Below are 8,325 nucleotides of genomic sequence, written 5' to 3'. Positions count from 1 at the left end.
ATTACATTCTGTTCCTCAATAAACCTGGAACAACCAGTTAATGGTCTTAGTTCTCTTTTTTCTTACGTATCAGCTAAGTTGCGGAATGCGCTACCTGATTTTACCCGTACCTATGAGTTTACTTGTTTTAAAAGAGAATCCAAGGCCCCATTTTGTACAGCGGCTTTTCTTTTTAATGAATATATCTTTCAATATTATGTATTTAGTAGGTATCTGTATATGCTATGTATTTTAGCTGTAAATGTAATGTCTCGAAGATATTAGCTCCTGTAGTTATTCGGAAAAAGCTTATGACTGTATGTATGTTATCTTTAGGAGGGCGCATGCGCACACTTTGTAATCTGTGACTCCAAGTACTTACCATATGACAGATAAATGACTTTTCCCTTGAATATATCCTTGCATACGGAACCCGCGGCCGCAGTGCGCGCGGCAGTCAAAACTGTGCTATCCTGTCAATCATTTGCCCTTTCACCGGAAACAGTGCATTTCGGTTGTGCGTGTCGATTTACCCCGTCGAAGGGAATCGATTAAAGTCTTTATTCGCGAAGTTAACTCAAATAAATACATTATCAATTCAGTTTTGCCGTCTTCTTACACTTGATTCGAAAATACCAGCCTGAATTCGTCTTAGATTAGTCAGAAAAAGCACAAATAAAAGCCAAAGCACAACAGCTTACGTTCGAATTCTGCTCGCCGACAAATTGCCACAAAATGTGTTAAATGGTTTCCTGGCCCTCTATTAATAGCGCTCACGTGCATTTTAAATGGGGTATCGGGAAAGAAAATTGTCAAGCTGATATTTGTTTCGTAGCGAAAATTTGTATAAGCACTACAAAACTTTTACTAACCATTGCCCGAAGGAACACCTTTGAGAAGCTGCAAGGAAGCTGCTGATGAATTTTGCACAAAAACCTCGGCCCCTACCACCGGAAAGCCAGACTTGGAAAGTTTTTCAGCGGAAGGCTCACTAAGGAAGAGTTTCTAGAGCTTGCCCTCCCGCAGGTCGCCAGAAAGGTGCAAACAAGCTGATTCATGTCTGAAAAGAGTAAGATCTAGAAGGTGCAGTCAAATTTTGTTTCTCGTATTGGGCAAAAATTTATTCAAAACTTTTCCCTCACTCCCAAATAAGAACTTGCTGTGTCTTGCAATTCTACAATGAATTACTATTAGGCCAATACGAGAATCAACATCAAAGAGGCACTCCCAGGGGTTTGAGGGAAGAAGAGAACATGGCTTATTTGAACTGGGGAACAGAGTAACAATATCCAAATATTTTAGGGAACAAGGGAAGAAAACCAATATTTAAATTTTAGGGATCAAAAGGCTGGGAACAAGTTTCAAAGTAATTTGGGGAACAAGGAAACACAAGGAAATATCTAAAGGGAACAAGAACTCCTCTCCCCTGGAGGGCCTCATCAAATGTTCTGCCTCTATCCAACAGCTCAAACAAGCTATTCCAACAATTTTTGAATGACCAACAGGAAAAGAAGACTCTCTAAAATAAACAAATTATTTATAATAATTATCACTTTAGCATGCGAAACAATGCTCAGATGCTTACGAGCACCCTCATGCCCATGTTTGTAAAAAAGCACCATGAAGTATTCCTTGCGGCTGGTTTAGGCATTGTTTCATCTTTCAACATCAGGCAAAACCAAATCAACTCCATTCTCAGGGGGCACTGGGGAAAGAGGCTAGAAGAAAAAACTTGCATTAATCCAATTCTCCCAAGGTAATCTTTACAGAATAAGATTATTGAAGGAACACTTTTGAGTGCCAACCTTAAGCCTTTTAAAACAAGCGCAAACAATATTTATAGTCTTTAAATTCACAAAATGTCAAACAGCATATTTTATTCTCATATTCAATTAGATTTGGCTGCAATATTCCTTAAAACTATGCAGAACTATTTACCATAAAATGTGGAACATTTCCTGCCTATCTAAATATGCTGCAAAAGGGCTCCAAAAAGCAACCAGTTAAGTTTTTAGATAAAGATACACAATACCTAAAAAATAAATTATTTGATGTGATCAAGACATTGAATGACCAAGCAATAAACAAATGGCAGCAATGTATGTTAGGTTCACAAAGTGGGAAAAAAATATTCCTCCACTGATGTTTCAATACGCATATTTTAAATTAATGTTCTATCAACAATTCAAGAGACTGACTTTTCACTGACATTGATTTACATTTCCATGATAAGTTTTAAAGTGAATCTGGCAACCACAGTGCCCTATGAAATTGGAAATAACTTAAACAAACTCTTTAAACTAACATTTTACAAGGGACACAATTGTTAATGCCCTGCAAAGAACAAAGATTAAATTGAAAAAAGAGTTGGTCTGGAGTTTATCCACAATGGACAGTTAGTGGCTGCATTCACCAATGTAGAGAACGAACGCATCAAGTTTCTTCTCAAGCAACCAGGTGTTCAAGGAGCTATTCAATTTCCAAAGAACTATGGTAGTGTACAACAGTACCTGGGTGAATTCGGGTACGTGGCCTGAAACTGAAACTTGTGGAGCCAAACAACTTGTTGAGCTTAGTACTTAAACTGGGTAGATAATTATGTCTACAAATATTGTCTATTCAACCAACAGTTTCTCCTAATTTTGTGTACCATTCACTTGTTGGTTCCTCAATTTAAAAAATCGCTAATTCAATTAAGGATTCAAGTCCTTTCAAATGATCAAAGTTACTTTGCGCCACCAGGAAGGAACAAACGAAAAAATACAAGCAATGAAGACAAACTGCTCAAAAATGCACGACTCCCTTTGAAACAGCAAAACGGGCCGGGGATCCTGAAGTCACTAAAAAGTGCTGCATGCTACGTGGATGTTTGCAGAACGATCGCAAGTTGTAATCACTGAAAGACCCCAGATCTGATAGATGATGGTCGTGCAAGACTCGCCAAGCAAGTGGAACACCCAACAGGATTGTTTGTTATTTGGCACAGCAGATGAACGAAAAATTGTTCCCCTCACTATTAAGTTCCAACCCGATAAGACCAATCTTTCCCAAATACAACAACAATTCGGGCAGCAGGCAAGCTCATCACAAGCCATCGAAGTTGGCATAAAGCAGCATAGCGCTTCACCTGAAGTTCGATCATGGTGGACACAAACAAGAGCTGAAAAAACTTCACATGGTCAGACGTCCAAATGCGATTGACCCAACACTCATTAGAGCGGCTCAGTTATCGGACATCAAAGTGCTGAACAAACCAAGGGATTTCGTCGTAAAAATGTTCACACAGCAACGTCTTCTTCTTCTACAGAATAAAGTTCAAAGGCGATCCTGGTTTTTAATCACATGCTAGACCAATTCATAAACTGGATAAAGTGGATTGGCAAATTGATTGCCAGAACAATGCGTCATTTCTGTCCCGCTGAGTTCAAAGAAGCGACGGTCAAGAGAGTCACAAGAGAAGGCTGAGCGAATGTCCACCGATCTAACCAATCCGAATGTAAACAATTGGCGTGACGTCGAATAGCACAAGGATAGCACAGTTTTTCCCGCTCGCTGAATTCTGATTGGTCAGTTTAAATTTCAGTAGCTCTCGCCGTATGCAAGGATAAGCCATCTAATTCTTACGCGATATTGACAAGGGCGGTTTGGAGCTGTGAGTAGGCGTGGGATTTTTAACATATGGTTTAGGGGCCGACATATCTCTCCCTCAATGCCGTACCACGAGGCCAACCTCGTTCCCAGGGTGTCTCTTCTCTCCCTCCCTTGGTCCAACGACCGAGGAAAGCAGAGAAGAGAGACTCTGGGAACGAGGTTGGTGTTTTCCTTGTAAAGATTTTCCTTTGAACACGTTCGGACAAACGTGTTCTAAACTATTATTGACTTTTCCTTCACATGGTAAAGTCTGCGTTCGAGCCAAGTGGCCGATCAGACAGGAGCTTATCCTGGTTGCTGTAGCATGAAGTGAATAGGAGTATTTCTGCTTCCCTCTGGATCATCATATCATATCATATCATATATCTTTATTTACCCTCGGATTTTTAGAATAGCTTGGTGTAGCTAATTTCTCCGAGCATTTACCCTTCCAACCATGATACATCACAGAAGACAGACCACAACACCGGGAACTACATGCCCTAGTCCATCGCAGGGTTACCCCCAGCAGTAATTCCCCCAGCCCTTTACCCATTTATACACCTGGGTGGAGAAAGACACTGTGAGAGTAAAGTGTCTTGCCTAAGGAGACAACACAATGTCCGTAGCCAGGGCTCGAACCCGGATCGCTCGATCCAAAGCGGAGCGCACTAACCATGAAGCCACCGCGCCTCCCTCGGATGCACGGCTTTAATTCGCTGACGTAAATTGTCTTTATTGACAGGTGCTGTTTACCTTTGCTGATTCACCGTCTCGCTATTTTATTACTGGGTTGCCTATGGCAATCCCAGTTGGAAAGTGGGTGGGGTTTTTTTGTTTTCTTTTTTTTCTTTTTTTTCTTTTTTTTTTTTTCCGTGTCGGTAAAAGTCTTGCCCGTCACTCCCCTGGTAAGTGGTGTCTTTGTGCATAGAGCCTTCTGCGCGTATTTTCTTAGGATCGAGAGGGTAGTGGAACTGCGTAGATTTCTTTGGTGGACACAGTAGAATCATTAACCTAGCCTGCAATGGCGTCGAAAGTCATGTAACGCGGATGGCGTTTTAGTGGATCCTTAAACAAAATATACCCTTATGGAGCTCAATAATGGAAAGTCAGTTGGATAAACTAGGCAGGAATCTCAAAAGCGACGAGTACTGGACTTCGACAACAATCTATCGCCCGTCGAGACGAAATCAAAGTGTGCTGTATTTACCTGAAGTACATGGTAATTTGGCACGATTGAGTTTCTTGTCTTCACGCACGCAATGAAATAGGAAGAGGTTTTCGCCTCTAAGAGCAAATATGTTGTTTGTTTCAATAAATTTTTCGCTGGAAAAGGATTCTGTGGTATTTTCTGCCTTTGTGAATTATAATATCATGTTGTGCATTGAATTTTCGAGCTTAAGGTTGAAATGTGATATGGGAGAAGTTTTTTAGTATTGCTCTGTAAGCAGGAAGGGTTCACAGGCCTGTTGGAAGCGTGCTTGAGTTTCAACAAAATGAGCCCCAAAATCAGTGAAAACTTGTGACGCAGATGAATAATAAAGTAGCTGCTATTTCCAAAATGATGGAATTACCTGGTGATAAATAACGTCGTACGCGTCTTGGAGAGTAAATTTTGACTTTGCATAAACAAGAGTTGGGCGATTGTGATCTTTGTTTTGACTTTGCGCATTTCATTGTCAAACTTTACAACACTTGACAGAAAAAGAAACTTACAAAAACCCAGTATCTTGCCATCATTTGACACAGATGCTTCACTGTTTGGCGAGTAAACATGCCGCGGTAACTTAATCACGGCGCCCGCTGAATTCCGGCCATGTCACTTTCGATTTTGCAATTTACTTGAACGTAGCAAAAATCTCCCAAAATGTTTGTCACTGATCGTAACTTTTTATATTCTATATTCACGGTTCAAAATTAATGTTGTTTTCATGTCGTAAATATTTTATTCTCGATCGACCGTCCGGGAAACTTCCTTCTGCTCTTTCTGAAAACTGTGTATCAATAGTTATTTGCTTTTTCATCAATACTTGTTTTGCATAAACCAAGCTAACAAAATCTGCACTTTGCTGAGTTCGCATTTGTTAGCGTTAATAGTATTTTCGGTCAGATGCTTGTGTTTTATGAGGGGTTTATTGTTTTGGTCTCCCATCCTCACACTAACCCCGCCTTAAAGGGCTTAACTTCAGTGAATTTTAGTATTACGAAGCATTCAGATGCTCAGAGGGCACACTTGTGGTGAAAAGAAGTTGTGAGGGAACTTGAAAATTATCAACATGTCAGCCCAGAAGCCAATGTTTCTCGCTTCTCTTTTATTTGCTATTCTTCGGAGACTGGAATGCTGTATTTCAATACCACACAATTCAGTGCCTTCTGATTTTCTCTAACACGTACCACAGGCAACCCAGTATATGCTTCACGGAAGCATGTCGTTAGTATTGCTCTGTAAGCAGGAAGGGTTCACAGGCCTGTTGGAAGCGTGCTTGAGTTTCAACAAAATGAGCCCCAAAATCAGTGAAAACTTGTGACGCAGATGAATAATAGAGTAGCTGCTATTTCCAAAATGATGGAATTACCTGGTGATAAATAACGTCGTACGCGTCTTGGAGAGTAAATTTTGACTTTGCATAAACAAGAGTTGGGCGATTGTGATCTTTGTTTTGACTTCGCTCATTTCATTGTCAAACTTTATAACACTTGACAGAAAAAGAAACTTACAAAAACCCGTTATCTTGCCATCATTTGACACAGATGCTTCACTGTTTGGCGAGTAAACATGCCGCGGTAACTTAAGCACGGTGCCCGCTAAATTCCGGCCATGTCACTTTCGATTTTGCAATTTACTTGAACGTAGCAAAAATCTCCCAAAATGTTTGTCGCTGATTGTAACTTTTTATATTCTATATTCACGGTTCAAAATTAATGTTGTTTTCATGTCGTAAATATTTTATGCACCTATCAATGTTAAGCCGCTGGGGGGGAGGCCGGGCATAGGAGGGGGATTTGACATTACAAGTCTGCCCGTGGTAGGGACTTTCGATCATTCGTTGAGTTCCGGGGGTCGGGACTTTTGACTTTAACCGTTAGAAGAGTGGGGTCCACTGACGCCATCTTGGCTGCTCGCCATCTTGAATGACCGAGAAAGACCGAAAAATAGTACCGCCATTTTGGAATTACCCAGAAGTCATTAGAAGGAAACCGATTCTCTGCGATTACCGATGCACGCCATGGACTGAAACTCTAAAGCCTTTTATGAGGCAGTCATCTATATTCACCTTGTGTGCAGTGAATTTTGTTTCCAAGCAAGCTTATATAATACTAAAAACGAGACCGAAGTACTGAATTTCATTTTTATCGGCTCACTATTTGTCACATCATACTGTAAGTCCTCTCATGGGGCTTTTTTGAATATTGCTCTCTTTTATATGAAGTTTAATATTTTAATTCCGTTGTTCCTGTTTACAATTTAAGTAATTAACATGTCATATTCTTTTTTCCTTCACAAAATATGTGGTCCTATTTTTAGTCAGTCCTTTAGGGCACAGTTTCAAGTTTAAAAGCGGAAACGTTTTAGAAACCGAGTTTTTAGCTGTAATATTTGCTGTCTTAGTGATTAAATATAGATAATGGCCATGAGCTATAAAAAGATGGCAATTAAGGTAAACAAAAGTAGCATAACAGTTCAGGAAAAGATACCAGAATTTCCCTGTTGTACTGCCTTGTTTAGTAGTATCAGTTGAGACAGTCCTCAAAATTTGTCATTGCTTTTTTACCTTTTAAAAAATAAAATGTACAATTTCTGTCCCTATTTCTGCTGTTCTTTTTTACCTATGCATTTTTGGGAGGAAGCTGGGGCTGGGGAATTTGCAGTCTTTTGACCAACAATAATGCCCCTGGGGTGAGGAATTTGCACTTTTTTGACCCAGGATGACTTCCCTGGGGCCGGGCATTGGAATAGAAAAACTGATCTGAAATCAAATCCCCCGCCTATGCCCGGCCTCCCCCCCTAGCAGCTTAACATTGATAGGTGCATTATTCTGGATCGACCGTCCGGGAAACTTCCTTCTGCTCTTTCTGAAAACTGTGTATATATATCAATAGTTATTTGCTTTTTCATCGATATATGTTTTGCATAAAGCAAGCTAACAAAATCTGTACCTTGCTGAGTTCGCATTTGTTAGCGTTAATAGTATTTTCGGTCAGATGCTTCTGTTTTTTATGACGGGTTTATTGTTTTGGTCTCCCATTCTAACACTAACCCCGCTGAACAGGGCTTGACTTCAGTGAAGTTTAGTATTAGAAAGCTGTCAGATGCTCAGAGGGCACACTTGTGGTGAAAAGAAGTTGTGAGGGAACTTGAAAATTATCAACATGTCAGCACAGAAGCCAATGTTTCTCGCTTCTCTTTTATTTGTTATTCTTCGGAGACTGGAATGCTGTATTTCAATACCACACAATTCAGTGCCTTCTGATTTTCTGTAGCACGTACCACAGGCAACCCATTGTATGCTCCACGGAAGCATCTCGTTTTGACAACGTTTCCAAGGAAACAGCTGTCTGGTGTAACACAAACTTTCCACGAGCCAGATTAACACACAATACAACGCTAGTGCTGGAAGAACTATAAAATGATATTTTATAATCAACTGGGTGTCTACAAAGATACAAAGACGAGAATTAACTCTTTGATATAGCCCAAAAAACAAATTCTTCTTA

Source organism: Montipora capricornis, chromosome 14, assembly GCF_036669925.1.
Source record: "Montipora capricornis isolate CH-2021 chromosome 14, ASM3666992v2, whole genome shotgun sequence".
Classification (NCBI taxonomy): Eukaryota; Metazoa; Cnidaria; class Anthozoa; order Scleractinia; family Acroporidae; genus Montipora; species Montipora capricornis.
Note: the sequence above shows the minus strand (reverse complement) of the source record.